General features: G+C 41.4%; 1 protein-coding gene and 3 long non-coding RNA genes across 18 annotated transcripts in view; 2 read left to right on the top strand and 2 right to left on the bottom strand.

Annotated features, from left to right (window-relative positions):
* The window catches only part of SRCIN1 (SRC kinase signaling inhibitor 1), a 728,586-nt gene that overhangs the window by 389,021 nt on the left and 321,282 nt on the right, over positions 1-18,283 (bottom strand). The gene's annotated exons all lie outside the window — the stretch shown is intronic.
* Positions 4,076-6,836, bottom strand: LOC142310166 (uncharacterized). The gene is made up of 3 exons (XR_012754096.1): positions 6,647-6,836; positions 6,302-6,458; positions 4,076-4,212 (listed from the first exon to the last, which is right to left on the bottom strand). It is a non-coding gene; the product is annotated as an uncharacterized LOC142310166 (long non-coding RNA).
* On the top strand, positions 7,896-10,642 carry LOC142310170 (uncharacterized). The gene is made up of 3 exons (XR_012754097.1): positions 7,896-8,085; positions 8,274-8,430; positions 10,506-10,642. It is a non-coding gene; the product is annotated as an uncharacterized LOC142310170 (long non-coding RNA).
* LOC142310171 (uncharacterized) lies at positions 12,409-15,155 on the top strand. Its single transcript, XR_012754098.1, has 3 exons — positions 12,409-12,598; positions 12,787-12,943; positions 15,019-15,155. It is a non-coding gene; the product is annotated as an uncharacterized LOC142310171 (long non-coding RNA).

Raw genomic sequence — 18,283 nt, forward strand, 5'->3', positions numbered from 1 at the left:
TGGAGTCCCACATGGATCAATCCACATCCCCTCCACAGGGATTCGTTTCACCACCGGACAGAGTTCCTCCACTACTGACTCTGTGACGACCCGTTCGCCCAGGTCTATGTTACCTCACACTGAGACCGCTCCTATTGGAGTCAGTTGCAACCTGGAAAGTCCATTAAATCAAGGCCCCCAACTTCAGGTCCAGGCCGCGCCTATTTCTGCACCCGGCTGCTGAACAGTAGTCTTTGTCCACTTGATCTGGGTTTCCTGAGGTGACCCTGAGGGTCTGGCCGAATTACTCTGGCCTTCTCTCACTATGTCTATACCTCCCACAGACACAGCTTCTTCTCACTACTCCATGGTGTCCCTGTCTGACTAGAACCCAATCCACACCGTGGGCCGTCCTACTTCCCTTTTAACTCTTTCAGCCCCTTCACACCATCCCAACCCTAAGCTCTCTCCTAAGCTAAGGGACCAGGGATAAGGGATCAGCTAATTTTCATCCGTGTGCCATGTTAGGCCCCTTTCACACATCAGTTTTTTTGCTGTCAGTCACAATCCATCGACTTTTGAAAAAACGGATCCAGTGACTGATGCCGCTGGATCCTTTTTTTCTCATAGACTTGAATTAGGGACGGATTGCCTCACGTTTCATCCGTTGAAAATTGTTTGTCCGTCGGACGGAGACGACGGCCAAAGTAACATTTTTTTGTCTATGTCGAAAAATCGGACAGCGACGGATCCATCGCCATCCGTCGTTTGGTGGAATGGAAGCCTATAAGTGCAGGACCCATCGTAATCCGTCAAATGACGGAATCCAGAGATGGATTCCATTTTTTTAAACTGCATGCTCCAATTTATTATCAGCCCCCAGCTAGTCGGATCCGTTGAAAAATGGATCCGCCACATCAGCTTGTCCGTCGAGCCAAGGGATTGTGACTGACGGCAAAAAACTGAAGTGTGAAAGGGGCCTTAGATGGGCGGTGGTAGTCGCAACAGATATTGCTGTCCAGCTGCAGTGCAGCCCTGTGTCAGTTCTTTACACCGCATCCGCCTCTCTAGTGCAGGAGAAGGCTTGCTGGGACTTGTGGTGCAGGGCACTTACTTTCAGGCCAGAGGCCAGGGCTGGTTCTAACTTTAGGACCTCTTCCCAGCTGCCGACTACAGCAGGTCCTGGTGCCCCCAGACACCACACAAGGACACAAATCTTCTTAACCATGAGCTTCACTTTACTTGGGTCAGTTACAAACAGTCTTACATCTCGCCAGCAGCGGGCACAACTTTTTTCCATCTCAAGGGGTACAAACATCACTTTACACAGTCCTTTGGACATCCACTCCAGTTCTCCACTGTAGTCGTCATTAGCAACCGGAGTCACACTCAATTTGCCGGCCAGCCACTCCCCTGGTACTCGGGCCTCCGAGCCCCTCATCCCATCTCTCAACTTTATGCTGTCCGGCACTAGATACTAGTAAGACAGGTGAGTCTCCGGAGTATTTTCTCCTCCCACTGCCAGTGACTGACAGATCTCTCCCCGTATGTGTGTGTAGGGACATACCTGTCACTCAAAGGCAAGCGGGAGGAGAAAATACGCCGGAGGCTCGCCTCTGTGACTAGTATTTCATGCAGCTCAGTCCCCGGCAGCTTTTAAAGGGAACCAATCAGCAGGATTTTCATATACAAAGTAAAGCCAGTGCTATACTAGTGCTAGGATGCTGAATATAAGCATAGCTTTTGTTCTGAGTTTGGATGTTTTATTTCTGAAATATGTGCAAGTAAAGTTACAGAAATGCACTGCTATTTGATTGACAGGTGCAATAGTAAGTGAATATGTGGGTCTTGCTATCTATTACAACCCCTGTGAGTCCACCTGCGCCAAAATTTACGTCTATGATGGTGAAAGGGGGAGGAAGGGCAGGCAGGCAGACAGGGGCGGGAATAGATAGCAAGATTCGACCCACATATTCCCTTCCTGTTACATCTGTCAATCAAATCGCAGTGCATTGCTGGAACTTTACATTTACATATTTCTGAAATAAAACATCCAATCTCTGAACTAAAGGTATGCTTACATTCACCATCCTAGAGCCAGTATAGCACTGGCTTTACTTTATATATGAAAATCCTGACGGTTGGTTCCTTGTAAACTATATTTTTCTCAGAATGACACCTATGTGTATGAAATCATGTAGCCAGTGTCTGATACTTGTTGCCTGTGTATTGGCCAGCATGTATCAGCTCTTAGGTTCCCTTTAAGACCCGCAACACACATCCGTGTAATTTGTACGTGTGCGGTACATATTTGCACGTACCGGAGACACGTACACACGGAGACCCATGTTATTCAATGGAAGATGGTACACGTATGTAAAATCACACGGAACATGTGTCCGTGTCGTAAGTACGTGTGTGCGCTTTTCAACACGGACGACATGTCCGTTTTTGTCCGGCATGGACCCGCTTTAGTCTATGGGTCCGTGCCTGCACGGACCACACACGGAGTATGTCCGTGTTCAGCACGTATCGTCCGTGTCCGTATTTCATCACAAAATCTGAAACACTTGTTTCCAATCTATCAGGTCAATAGAAAGCAAACAACAACACCAGGATCTCATGATGAATGATTAAAATTGTTAATTGGGTAAGAATGCGGGCCTTTAAAAACGGACATCACACGTACGTATTTTTTGTCAATATGGACATTCCACACGCACACACGGCTCGCATACGCCATCACACGGATGCCATACGTACCGGAGAAACGCCCCTAAAAAACGGAACACGGACCCGAAAAACGGACCGTAAGACACGTACGTTTTTTTTGCGGAAGTGTGTTTTAGGCCTAAGAGAGTGTGAAACATTCAGTGTTAGATGACATCACTTTACTACCTACATATATTGGCAGATTATTATCTGCATGTTCATTTATCATATAACCTATATAAGGCCTCTCATAGTTCTGAAATAGATTCCAATATATTAGATAGCAACCTATAAAGAATCCAGGAATCGTACTTTATATTTATAATATCAAATTTTATTTATACAAAGTGCTCGTGCAAAAATCATATAAAAATTTCATCATACACAGGATAACATTTTTGGGATATAGGGAGGGATGTCAAGCCGCACTTATAAGGAGTGGCACAATGTTACAGTAGCTGCATCTGCCCGTATAGTAACGGCCAGTGTAAATGGACATATCATATGTTTACAGGAGTGGACCAATGGGGATATAGTCTACTAATGCATAGTATATAATACCAGTGTTGTAAATTTTATACTAGTATGAAAATATAAACACCCTATATAAAATATGGGTATGTCAACAGACACTATATATACTGATTAGAGGGTACTATAATTTACATGCCATAATAGTTTAAGGTAGCAAGCATGTGCCTATAGTATTGCCCCCATCTATCTACTTAGCCCCATAATTCAGTCCAGTTACCTGTTGTCATTTATACACAATATGCGTCCACAGCAGCACCGCAACTTGCACCTACTCCAACCTCGACGCGCGTTTCACCGCACTGCCGGTTTCATCAGGAGGTATGTGCAGTCCATAGCATATACCCTTTATAAAGGGTCCATGATTGAGTTCAGGTGCACGCCTCCGGTCGGGTGTGTGGACGCACATGCCTGTGTGATGCGCACCCTGGGCGCCAGTCGCCTTTCGAGCACGTCACGCGCCACATGACCGCAACTCTGCAGTCAGCGGCCACGTGACACGGAGCGGGCATGGAGACCGGATGTGTATTCCGGTCTCCATGCCAACCCACTCTGTCGGCGAGTCACGCGCAGGAAATGCACAGCGCACACAGACACTGCGTCCCCCAGCGTCAGGCGGCAGCCAAACTCAACCATGTAAGATAGTTATATTAGTTAATCTTAAAACTCGTACTTGAGCATATGTCTGAAAACATTCACATATAAATACATGGATAGTCATAATGTGTTGCCAGCATACAATTTTATATTGACGCTGACATAATATCTCCCATGTCTTATTATATATATGTAAGCATACACATTGTACTTAATGTTGAATGACTACGTCCATCTGCAGTCCAAATATTCTCCAGCTTTTCAATATTCAATTCTTATTCATCCATGTGGCTAACATTGTAGCATTGGGCTTTTTTATCATCAGAGAGAGGGAGAGGGTCCATAGAATTCAACAGAGTGGATGTTTTCTATAGCGTGTGACATTGCTATATGCTAGAGACAAAGGCATAGAGAAAGAACAGGAAATTATATATATATAATATATATATTATCTTATATAATGAAATAAAGTGTGTTAAAATTCGCGCTACACATGCAAAAAGGACCTGAAGCTCAAGGATTCGTTTAGCCCTCTTGGGGCCATGGTGTCAAGCACTACAATCCATTTTGTTTCTTTTTTTAAAAGTTCATTTTTGTAGTTTCCCCCTCTGGCTCCCAAGCTGACATGATCAATGCCTTTTACTTTGAGGCTAGTGGGGTTGCACTTGTGGTAAAGGAAAAAATGTTTTGGTATTGTTTTTAGCTCGCTAGTATCTTTACATCCCTTAGCGTTGATGATATCGCGGATATGCTCCAGAGTTCTCACTCTTAGCTGTCTGGTGGTCATACCAATATATATCATGTTGCATGAACAGCTAGCATGATATATCACCATTTCAGTCTTACACGTGATATTGAATGTAATGGAGTAGTTTTTTGTACCCCCACTGTTCTCAAATGTTGTACATCTCTGCACATATTTACATGCGGAGCAGGTCCCGCATTTGTAACAGCCCCATTTGGGTCCTTTTTGACTGAATGGATTATTGTTCAAAGGGACATAGTGGCTACGGGTTAGTAGATCTTTGAGATTTTTGGATCTGCGCCAAGTCATTGATGGATATAAAGTCAGATGTCTGGCTAGATCTTTGTCTGCCAGCAATATCTGCCAATGTCTCTGAAAAATGGTTTTAATTTCATGCCATCTATTGTTAAACGCTGTGATAAATCTCACAGGTTGTAGATCTCTTCTGTTGTTTCTGTTTTTAGTTGTTAAAAGAGACTCACGATTGCTTTTGGCTGCTCTAATGTATCCTGATCTTATATTTTTAGGTTTATAGCCTCTCTCAGCTAAGTTGTCACTCAGGAGTCTAGCTTGATTTTCAAACTTTCCCGCACTAGAGCAGATTCTCCGCATACGCAGAAATTGCCCTGTTGGTACTGCTTTAATGGTCTGGGGGTGGTGGGAAGAGGACGCATGCAAAAGTGTATTTGTCGCAGTCGATTTTTTAAAAACATCCGTACTCAAATGACCGTCTTCATTTCTCATGATCAGAACGTCCAAGAACTCCACCTTCCAATAGTCATATTTTGATGTTAATTTAATATTTAGATCATTTCTATTCAAATTTTGCAGAAATGTCTCCAGGGATGCCTCAGAACCCTGCCATACAAATAGGACATCATCGATGTACCTGTACCATGAGACCACTGCATCGAACCCCTCTACGGACTGGACAACATCCCGCTCCCACAACCCCAGGAAGAGATTGGCATATGAGGGCGCACAAGTCGCCCCCATTGCCACTCCCTGGAGCTGTAGGTAGTAGCGGTCCTTAAAAACGAAGTAGTTATGAGTTAGAACAAAGTCCAATAACTCCATAACAAATTGAATTAGTTCTCTGTCCATATTAGTCATCCGCAGAAAGGTCCTACATGCAGTGGTCCCATGGTCATGAGCAATAGATGTATATAGCGCCTCTACATCGCATGTAACCAGAATCATATCTGGTTCTAGCTGAATACTGTCGAGGCGCTTGAGTATGTCTGTAGTGTCTCTAATGTGTGAAGGCAGGGTTCCGACACATTCCTGGAGATAAAAGTCAACAAATCTGCATATTTTCTCATTTAAACCCCCAATCCCAGATATTATTGGGCGTCCTGGGGGATTATTTTTATCTTTATGGACTTTTGGTGTTATATAGAAGGTTGGAGTTCTTGGAGATTCTGTCATGAGCCCATCCCTCATTTTAGCTGAGATGATTCCCCTATCAAAGCCTATTTCAATAATCTCATCTAGTATCTTTTTATATGATATAGTAGGATTACTGTCCAATTTCTTATAACACACTGATGATCTCAGCTGGCGTAGGGCTTCACGCTCATACATATCTGCAGGCCAAATCACAAGGTTACCCCCTTTATCTGCTGGTTTTATTACTATATTCTTCATATTTTTTAATTCTTTAATAGCTTCTCTTTCCTTAAATGTTAAGTTATAGTTTGTTACTTTTTCAGGAATAGAGAGTAGATCTTTTCTTACCAGCTCAACAAAGATGTCCACATTTGGACTCAGTCCATGGGGGGGAAACACTTGTGATCGGCTGTGCAGATATGTAGGAAAACGTGCTCGAGTGCGGTCATCAGGCTCTTGTTGTTCATCAAGTAGACTTTCCAAATCTGAGAGGGCTTGCTGTTCCCTAAAGGTGGAGAAATGTTTATCATCATTAGAGGAGAAAAATTTCTTAAATCTCAGCTTCCTAGCAAATAATTCTAGGTCTTTTACAAGCGTAAAGTGGTCACATTTGGCTGTGGGGGCAAATGTTAGCCCTTTTTCCAAGACATTAATTTGGTTTGTTGTAAGTTTTATATTTGACAAATTGATTACCTTTAATTTGTCTTGGGTTTGTGTCCCCACTTTTTCTGGTTCCTTAGTACCCTTCCGGAACTTCCTGAGGCTATGGCATCGAGTAGGGGGCCATGTTCCGAGACTTCTCCCCTCCCTTGCCGCCTGGCTAAAAAATGCTCGCCACATGCTTCTTCAGAGATACTTGATGTTATCGATGATGATCGTGAATTTCGTCCAGTTTTATTCTTATTTCTCTGATTATTATTGTACCACCTATAGACCTTGTGGTTACGGTAGTCTAATTGATCTCGCTGATATTTTTTAATCTTTCTCTCTTGTACCTCTTTCTCACATTTATTAATCTCAAGATCTATTTCTTTATCAAATTTAGAATGTTCATCAGTGGTAAGTTTTTCTTCAATTTGTATTTTATAGTTATCAATCTCTTTCTCCACTGCTTCAATAGATTTTTTATCCAACCCAATTAATAACTCAATGAGTGTACCAAAAATGTTATCCTGTGTATGATGAAATTTTTATATGATTTTTGCACGAGCACTTTGTATAAATAAAATTTGATATTATAAATATAAAGTACGATTCCTGGATTCTTTATAGGTTGCTATCTAATATATTGGAATCTATTTCAGAACTATGAGAGGCCTTATATAGGTTATTTGACATTGTTATGTTTCTGTATTTTCAGACGCCTCAACCATTAACTTTATGGATTATAAAAAGCGTGATAAAACATGGATTAACCAAATAGGATCTCTTTTTGGTGAAGGAGGTGCCGTAGAACAGGATACATGTAATATTAGGGACCTGAAGCTCAAGGTAAAAGATTTGCTCAAAAAGCGTACCCGCCTATGGTGGAACAAGGTGTCATTAGAAAATTATCTTCAGAAAAATATTATTCCACGCGGGTTGAGAATACAAGTTTTCCCCACTACAGAAATTACAGATTCCCTTTTCATAGAAAGATGGGAGGAAGCACTAACTAAATGCTCAAGTACACTCATTGAGTTATTGATTGGGTTGGATAAAAAATCTATTGAAGCAGTGGAGAAAGAGATTGATAACTATAAAATACAAATTGAAGAAAAACTTACCACTGATGAACATTCTAAATTTGATAAAGAAATAGATCTTGAGATTAATAAATGTGAGAAAGAGGTACAAGAGAGAAAGATTAAAAAATATCAGCGAGATCAATTAGACTACCGTAACCACAAGGTCTATAGGTGGTACAATAATAATCAGAGAAATAAGAATAAAACTGGACGAAATTCACGATCATCATCGATAACATCAAGTATCTCTGAAGAAGCATGTGGCGAGCATTTTTTAGCCAGGCGGCAAGGGAGGGGAGAAGTCTCGGAACATGGCCCCCTACTCGATGCCATAGCCTCAGGAAGTTCCGGAAGGGTACTAAGGAACCAGAAAAAGTGGGGACACAAACCCAAGACAAATTAAAGGTAATCAATTTGTCAAATATAAAACTTACAACAAACCAAATTAATGTCTTGGAAAAAGGGCTAACATTTGCCCCCACAGCCAAATGTGACCACTTTACGCTTGTAAAAGACCTAGAATTATTTGCTAGGAAGCTGAGATTTAAGAAATTTTTCTCCTCTAATGATGATAAACATTTCTCCACCTTTAGGGAACAGCAAGCCCTCTCAGATTTGGAAAGTCTACTTGATGAACAACAAGAGCCTGATGACCGCACTCGAGCACGTTTTCCTACATATCTGCACAGCCGATCACAAGTGTTTCCCCCCCATGGACTGAGTCCAAATGTGGACATCTTTGTTGAGCTGGTAAGAAAAGATCTACTCTCTATTCCTGAAAAAGTAACAAACTATAACTTAACATTTAAGGAAAGAGAAGCTATTAAAGAATTAAAAAATATGAAGAATATAGTAATAAAACCAGCAGATAAAGGGGGTAACCTTGTGATTTGGCCTGCAGATATGTATGAGCGTGAAGCCCTACGCCAGCTGAGATCATCAGTGAGTTATAAGAAATTGGACAGTAATCCTACTATATCATATAAAAAGATACTAGATGAGATTATTGAAATAGGCTTTGATAGGGGAATCATCTCAGCTAAAATGAGGGATGGGCTCATGACAGAATCTCCAAGAACTCCAACCTTCTATATAACACCAAAAGTCCATAAAGATAAAAATAATCCCCCAGGACGCCCAATAATATCTGGGATTGGGGGTTTAAATGAGAAAATATGCAGATTTGTTGACTTTTATCTCCAGGAATGTGTCGGAACCCTGCCTTCACACATTAGAGACACTACAGACATACTCAAGCGCCTCGACAGTATTCAGCTAGAACCAGATATGATTCTGGTTACATGCGATGTAGAGGCGCTATATACATCTATTGCTCATGACCATGGGACCACTGCATGTAGGACCTTTCTGCGGATGACTAATATGGACAGAGAACTAATTCAATTTGTTATGGAGTTATTGGACTTTGTTCTAACTCATAACTACTTCGTTTTTAAGGACCGCTACTACCTACAGCTCCAGGGAGTGGCAATGGGGGCGACTTGTGCGCCCTCATATGCCAATCTCTTCCTGGGGTTGTGGGAGCGGGATGTTGTCCAGTCCGTAGAGGGGTTCGATGCAGTGGTCTCATGGTACAGGTACATCGATGATGTCCTATTTGTATGGCAGGGTTCTGAGGCATCCCTGGAGACATTTCTGCAAAATTTGAATAGAAATGATCTAAATATTAAATTAACATCAAAATATGACTATTGGAAGGTGGAGTTCTTGGACGTTCTGATCATGAGAAATGAAGACGGTCATTTGAGTACGGATGTTTTTAAAAAATCGACTGCGACAAATACACTTTTGCATGCGTCCTCTTCCCACCACCCCCAGACCATTAAAGCAGTACCAACAGGGCAATTTCTGCGTATGCGGAGAATCTGCTCTAGTGCGGGAAAGTTTGAAAATCAAGCTAGACTCCTGAGTGACAACTTAGCTGAGAGAGGCTATAAACCTAAAAATATAAGATCAGGATACATTAGAGCAGCCAAAAGCAATCGTGAGTCTCTTTTAACAACTAAAAACAGAAACAACAGAAGAGATCTACAACCTGTGAGATTTATCACAGCGTTTAACAATAGATGGCATGAAATTAAAACCATTTTTCAGAGACATTGGCAGATATTGCTGGCAGACAAAGATCTAGCCAGACATCTGACTTTATATCCATCAATGACTTGGCGCAGATCCAAAAATCTCAAAGATCTACTAACCCGTAGCCACTATGTCCCTTTGAACAATAATCCATTCAGTCAAAAAGGACCCAAATGGGGCTGTTACAAATGCGGGACCTGCTCCGCATGTAAATATGTGCAGAGATGTACAACATTTGAGAACAGTGGGGGTACAAAAAACTACTCCATTACATTCAATATCACGTGTAAGACTGAAATGGTGATATATCATGCTAGCTGTTCATGCAACATGATATATATTGGTATGACCACCAGACAGCTAAGAGTGAGAACTCTGGAGCATATCCGCGATATCATCAACGCTAAGGGATGTAAAGATACTAGCGAGCTAAAAACAATACCAAAACATTTTTTCCTTTACCACAAGTGCAACCCCACTAGCCTCAAAGTAAAAGGCATTGATCATGTCAGCTTGGGAGCCAGAGGGGGAAACTACAAAAATGAACTTTTAAAAAAAGAAACAAAATGGATTGTAGTGCTTGACACCATGGCCCCAAGAGGGCTAAACGAATCCTTGAGCTTCAGGTCCTTTTTGCATGTGTAGCGCGAATTTTAACACACTTTATTTCATTATATAAGATTTTAATATAATTTCCTGTTCTTTCTCTATGCCTTTGTCTCTAGCATATAGCAATGTCACACGCTATAGAAAACATCCACTCTGTTGAATTCTATGGACCCTCTCCCTCTCTCTGATGATAAAAAAGCCCAATGCTACAATGTTAGCCACATGGATGAATAAGAATTGAATATTGAAAAGCTGGAGAATATTTGGACTGCAGATGGACGTAGTCATTCAACATTAAGTACAATGTGTATGCTTACATATATATAATAAGACATGGGAGATATTATGTCAGCGTCAATATAAAATTGTATGCTGGCAACACATTATGACTATCCATGTATTTATATGTGAATGTTTTCAGACATATACTCAAGTACGAGTTTTAAGATTAACTAATATAACTATCTTACATGGTTGAGTTTGGCTGCCGCCTGACGCTGGGGGACGCAGTGTCTGTGTGCGCTGTGCATTTCCTGCGCGTGACTCGCCGACAGAGTGGGTTGGCATGGAGACCGGAATACACATCCGGTCTCCATGCCCGCTCCGTGTCACGTGGCCGCTGACTGCAGAGTTGCGGTCATGTGGCGCGTGACGTGCTCGAAAGGCGACTGGCGCCCAGGGTGCGCATCACACAGGCATGTGCGTCCACACACCCGACTGGAGGCGTGCACCTGAACTCAATCATGGACCCTTTATAAAGGGTATATGCTATGGACTGCACATACCTCCTGATGAAACCGGCAGTGCGGTGAAACGCGCGTCGAGGTTGGAGTAGGTGCAAGTTGCGGTGCTGCTGTGGACGCATATTGTGTATAAATGACAACAGGTAACTGGACTGAATTATGGGGCTAAGTAGATAGATGGGGGCAATACTATAGGCACATGCTTGCTACCTTAAACTATTATGGCATGTAAATTATAGTACCCTCTAATCAGTATATATAGTGTCTGTTGACATACCCATATTTTATATAGGGTGTTTATATTTTCATACTAGTATAAAATTTACAACACTGGTATTATATACTATGCATTAGTAGACTATATCCCCATTGGTCCACTCCTGTAAACATATGATATGTCCATTTACACTGGCCGTTACTATACGGGCAGATGCAGCTACTGTAACATTGTGCCACTCCTTATAAGTGCGGCTTGACATCCCTCCCTATATCCCAAAAATGTTATCCTGTGTATGATGAAATTTTTATATGATTTTTGCACGAGCACTTTGTATAAATAAAATTTGATATTATAAATATAAAGTACGATTCCTGGATTCTTTATAGGTTGCTATCTAATATATTGGAATCTATTTCAGAACTATGAGAGGCCTTATATAGGTTATTTGACATTGTTATGTTTCTGTATTTTCAGACGCCTCAACCATTAACTTTATGGATTATAAAAAGCGTGATAAAACATGGATTAACCAAATAGGATCTCTTTTTGGTGAAGGAGGTGCCGTAGAACAGGATACATGTAATATTAGGGACCTGAAGCTCAAGGTAAAAGATTCGCTCAAAAAGCGTACCCGCCTATGGTGGAACAAGGTGTCATTAGAAAATTATCTTCAGAAAAATATTATTCCACGCGGGTTGAGAATACAAGTTTTCCCCACTACAGAAATTACAGATTCCCTTTTCATAGAAAGATGGGAGGAAGCACTAACTAAATGCTCAAGTACACTCATTGAGTTATTAATTGGGTTGGATAAAAAATCTATTGAAGCAGTGGAGAAAGAGATTGATAACTATAAAATACAAATTGAAGAAAAACTTACCACTGATGAACATTCTAAATTTGATAAAGAAATAGATCTTGAGATTAATAAATGTGAGAAAGAGGTACAAGAGAGAAAGATTAAAAAATATCAGCGAGATCAATTAGACTACCGTAACCACAAGGTCTATAGGTGGTACAATAATAATCAGAGAAATAAGAATAAAACTGGACGAAATTCACGATCATCATCGATAACATCAAGTATCTCTGAAGAAGCATGTGGCGAGCATTTTTTAGCCAGGCGGCAAGGGAGGGGAGAAGTCTCGGAACATGGCCCCCTACTCGATGCCATAGCCTCAGGAAGTTCCGGAAGGGTACTAAGGAACCAGAAAAAGTGGGGACACAAACCCAAGACAAATTAAAGGTAATCAATTTGTCAAATATAAAACTTACAACAAACCAAATTAATGTCTTGGAAAAAGGGCTAACATTTGCCCCCACAGCCAAATGTGACCACTTTACGCTTGTAAAAGACCTAGAATTATTTGCTAGGAAGCTGAGATTTAAGAAATTTTTCTCCTCTAATGATGATAAACATTTCTCCACCTTTAGGGAACAGCAAGCCCTCTCAGATTTGGAAAGTCTACTTGATGAACAACAAGAGCCTGATGACCGCACTCGAGCACGTTTTCCTACATATCTGCACAGCCGATCACAAGTGTTTCCCCCCCATGGACTGAGTCCAAATGTGGACATCTTTGTTGAGCTGGTAAGAAAAGATCTACTCTCTATTCCTGAAAAAGTAACAAACTATAACTTAACATTTAAGGAAAGAGAAGCTATTAAAGAATTAAAAAATATGAAGAATATAGTAATAAAACCAGCAGATAAAGGGGGTAACCTTGTGATTTGGCCTGCAGATATGTATGAGCGTGAAGCCCTACGCCAGCTGAGATCATCAGTGAGTTATAAGAAATTGGACAGTAATCCTACTATATCATATAAAAAGATACTAGATGAGATTATTGAAATAGGCTTTGATAGGGGAATCATCTCAGCTAAAATGAGGGATGGGCTCATGACAGAATCTCCAAGAACTCCAACCTTCTATATAACACCAAAAGTCCATAAAGATAAAAATAATCCCCCAGGACGCCCAATAATATCTGGGATTGGGGGTTTAAATGAGAAAATATGCAGATTTGTTGACTTTTATCTCCAGGAATGTGTCGGAACCCTGCCTTCACACATTAGAGACACTACAGACATACTCAAGCGCCTCGACAGTATTCAGCTAGAACCAGATATGATTCTGGTTACATGCGATGTAGAGGCGCTATATACATCTATTGCTCATGACCATGGGACCACTGCATGTAGGACCTTTCTGCGGATGACTAATATGGACAGAGAACTAATTCAATTTGTTATGGAGTTATTGGACTTTGTTCTAACTCATAACTACTTCGTTTTTAAGGACCGCTACTACCTACAGCTCCAGGGAGTGGCAATGGGGGTGACTTGTGCGCCCTCATATGCCAATCTCTTCCTGGGGTTGTGGGAGCGGGATGTTGTCCAGTCCGTAGAGGGGTTCGATGCAGTGGTCTCATGGTACAGGTACATCGATGATGTCCTATTTGTATGGCAGGGTTCTGAGGCATCCCTGGAGACATTTCTGCAAAATTTGAATAGAAATGATCTAAATATTAAATTAACATCAAAATATGACTATTGGAAGGTGGAGTTCTTGGACGTTCTGATCATGAGAAATGAAGACGGTCATTTGAGTACGGATGTTTTTAAAAAATCGACTGCGACAAATACACTTTTGCATGCGTCCTCTTCCCACCACCCCCAGACCATTAAAGCAGTACCAACAGGGCAATTTCTGCGTATGCGGAGAATCTGCTCTAGTGCGGGAAAGTTTGAAAATCAAGCTAGACTCCTGAGTGACAACTTAGCTGAGAGAGGCTATAAACCTAAAAATATAAGATCAGGATACATTAGAGCAGCCAAAAGCAATCGTGAGTCTCTTTTAACAACTAAAAACAGAAACAACAGAAGAGATCTACAACCTGTGAGATTTATCACAGCGTTTAACAATAGATGGCATGAAATTAAAACCATTTTTCAGAGACATTGGCAGATATTGCTGGCAGACAAAGATCTAGCCAGACATCTGACTTTATATCCATCAATGACTTGGCGCAGATCCAAAAATCTCAAAGATCTACTAACCCGTAGCCACTATGTCCCTTTGAACAATAATCCATTCAGTCAAAAAGGACCCAAATGGGGCTGTTACAAATGCGGGACCTGCTCCGCATGTAAATATGTGCAGAGATGTACAACATTTGAGAACAGTGGGGGTACAAAAAACTACTCCATTACATTCAATATCACGTGTAAGACTGAAATGGTGATATATCATGCTAGCTGTTCATGCAACATGATATATATTGGTATGACCACCAGACAGCTAAGAGTGAGAACTCTGGAGCATATCCGCGATATCATCAACGCTAAGGGATGTAAAGATACTAGCGAGCTAAAAACAATACCAAAACATTTTTTCCTTTACCACAAGTGCAACCCCACTAGCCTCAAAGTAAAAGGCATTGATCATGTCAGCTTGGGAGCCAGAGGGGGAAACTACAAAAATGAACTTTTAAAAAAAGAAACAAAATGGATTGTAGTGCTTGACACCATGGCCCCAAGAGGGCTAAACGAATCCTTGAGCTTCAGGTCCTTTTTGCATGTGTAGCGCGAATTTTAACACACTTTATTTCATTATATAAGATTTTAATATAATTTCCTGTTCTTTCTCTATGCCTTTGTCTCTAGCATATAGCAATGTCACACGCTATAGAAAACATCCACTCTGTTGAATTCTATGGACCCTCTCCCTCTCTCTGATGATAAAAAAGCCCAATGCTACAATGTTAGCCACATGGATGAATAAGAATTGAATATTGAAAAGCTGGAGAATATTTGGACTGCAGATGGACGTAGTCATTCAACATTAAGTACAATGTGTATGCTTACATATATATAATAAGACATGGGAGATATTATGTCAGCGTCAATATAAAATTGTATGCTGGCAACACATTATGACTATCCATGTATTTATATGTGAATGTTTTCAGACATATGCTCAAGTACGAGTTTTAAGATTAACTAATATAACTATCTTACATGGTTGAGTTTGGCTGCCGCCTGACGCTGGGGGACGCAGTGTCTGTGTGCGCTGTGCATTTCCTGCGCGTGACTCGCCGACAGAGTGGGTTGGCATGGAGACCGGAATACACATCCGGTCTCCATGCCCGCTCCGTGTCACGTGGCCGCTGACTGCAGAGTTGCGGTCATGTGGCGCGTGACGTGCTCGAAAGGCGACTGGCGCCCAGGGTGCGCATCACACAGGCATGTGCGTCCACACACCCGACCGGAGGCGTGCACCTGAACTCAATCATGGACCCTTTATAAAGGGTATATGCTATGGACTGCACATACCTCCTGATGAAACCGGCAGTGCGGTGAAACGCGCGTCGAGGTTGGAGTAGGTGCAAGTTGCGGTGCTGCTGTGGACGCATATTGTGTATAAATGACAACAGGTAACTGGACTGAATTATGGGGCTAAGTAGATAGATGGGGGCAATACTATAGGCACATGCTTGCTACCTTAAACTATTATGGCATGTAAATTATAGTACCCTCTAATCAGTATATATAGTGTCTGTTGACATACCCATATTTTATATAGGGTGTTTATAATTTCATACTAGTATAAAATTTACAACACTGGTATTATATACTATGCATTAGTAGACTATATCCCCATTGGTCCACTCCTGTAAACATATGATATGTCCATTTACACTGGCCGTTACTATACGGGCAGATGCAGCTACTGTAACATTGTGCCACTCCTTATAAGTGCGGCTTGACATCCCTCCCTATATCCCAAAAATGTTATCCTGTGTATGATGAAATTTTTATATGATTTTTGCACGAGCACTTTGTATAAATAAAATTTGATATTATAAATATAAAGTACGATTCCTGGATTCTTTATATGTTCATTTATCATGTAAGATGTTGACTAGGTTAGTATTTCCTTATAGCACACTATGGCAACGATTTTCCAAATATGAAATTTCCCCTTAAATAAAAATCCTTTTAGATTCCACCTTTTTTGCCATTAGTCTTTGTGTGACATATTCCCTGTTGGTAGTGCAGCATTTATATGCACAAGTCATCTGTGAAGTGGAAAACGCACAAATCAAGATAATTCACTGCAGATTTTTGGTGTTACATGTGACCCCTATTGTTTTCAATGTAATGTAAATGTCATTTGGAGTGAAATATGTATTGTGACTTGTAGTGTATGTTGTCGCTGTATTTCTTGCGTATTATTAGCATTACTTCTTTCCTGTGCCGATGGAGACACCTATATAATTCTCTAATGAACAAAGTCCCAATGCCCTCTTGTACTTTACGCTTTTGTGCTTCTCCCATGTTTCCTTCAGGCTTCATTAGCTACTAAGCGTAACTACTAAGCGTAACTACTAAGCGTAACTACTAAGCGTAACTACTAAGCGTAACTACTAAGCGTAACTACTAAGCGTAACTACTAAGCGTCACTTTTGCCCGGAAATAAAAAGTAAATGATGAATAAAAACACCCCAAGTGGAGCCATTAAAGATCTCGCTGACAGACTGTTATCCAGTGCCATCAGTACCGGTGAAGAGAGGTGAATCGGCTCCTCTAGTGTGGCATTAAATACATATTACTAAGAACAGCTAGAGAGAGCAAGGAGGGTCTGGATATATGGCTGGGGACAGGCTCTGTTTGCTTTCTTCAGATAATAGCTTATGACTACTACCTGGAACAGCTTCAGCTGGAATACTGCCTGGCTACTATATAGCTTCTTGGGGGCTATAATATAAAATATGCAAACCACTAATGTTATAGACTGGGTAAATTCCAAAAATGGAGGTTCTGAAGCAGTGGACAGAATATCTTGTGTGATAGATGCAGGAATCAAGACCTTCTGGGCACAACATCAATGATTTTGTTCAGTAAAAGACTTTAACCATCCATGAATACACAGTGGACATACCTGCCTGCCTTCACAATGCTTGAAGAAACGCTATACAGAAGTCTGAACAACCATTATTCAGCTGAATAGTCACTCACAGGGCATTTTTCGGCCCATGAAATGCCAGAGAATTGGACTAGAAACAACAAACAATAGCTTTGAAGCAAATCTTATGGCATGGAGTTGTTCATGGCATTTCTGTAGCAGTTAAAGGGAATATATCACCAGGTTTTTGCTCCCCCATCTGAGAGCAGCATAATGTAGAAACAGAGACCCTGATTCCAGCGATGTTTCACTTACTGAGGTGTTCACTGTCATTTTGAAATCACTGTTTTCTCTTCTTCAGATCTATCAGTTATACAGAGCTCATGTATATGCTGGTCTACCGGGCAGCAGGCAAAGTAGTCCTCTAATGATAATCTACTGCTGATTAAACAGTGATTTTATCAAAACTACACTAAGCAGCCCAGTAAGTGACACATCGCTGGAATCAGAATCACTGCCCCTACATTATGCTGCTCTCAAATTAGATGGAAAAAAACTGGTGACAGATTCCTTTTAAAGACTTTTAAGGGCGGCTCTGCTGTACCTCCATAGGTCATACCGAGAAATACAGATTTTTTTAATTCCTATTTAAAGGGGTCATCCAGCTTATTTTGCCTTTTTTTTGTCATTTCACTATTGGGCTACATTGGGGCAGTCAGCCCCTCTCCCCCGGCTCAGAGCAGTCATGTGACCGCTCCTGATGTGATTCTGCTGCTTCCTGTGACGTCGCATGGACAGGGGCAGAAGCTTGTTGCCACCCGGCTGGGCAGGCACTGTGCGTGTAGTCCCCGCCCACCTTCCCCCGCACCCTCCCACACATTTCTTAGTGCAGTGGTGTCAAAGACACTGCCAGTAGGCTGCATGCGGCCCTTGATGCTGCTTGTGGCGCGCAGGCCCGTGGCCCCCTTGCTGTTTGTTGCCTGCCCTGGGGCCACGCAGTCAGAGCTTTATATCAGAGGACAG

This window comes from Anomaloglossus baeobatrachus, chromosome 5 (assembly GCF_048569485.1).
Source record: "Anomaloglossus baeobatrachus isolate aAnoBae1 chromosome 5, aAnoBae1.hap1, whole genome shotgun sequence".
Taxonomy (NCBI): domain Eukaryota; kingdom Metazoa; phylum Chordata; class Amphibia; order Anura; family Aromobatidae; genus Anomaloglossus; species Anomaloglossus baeobatrachus.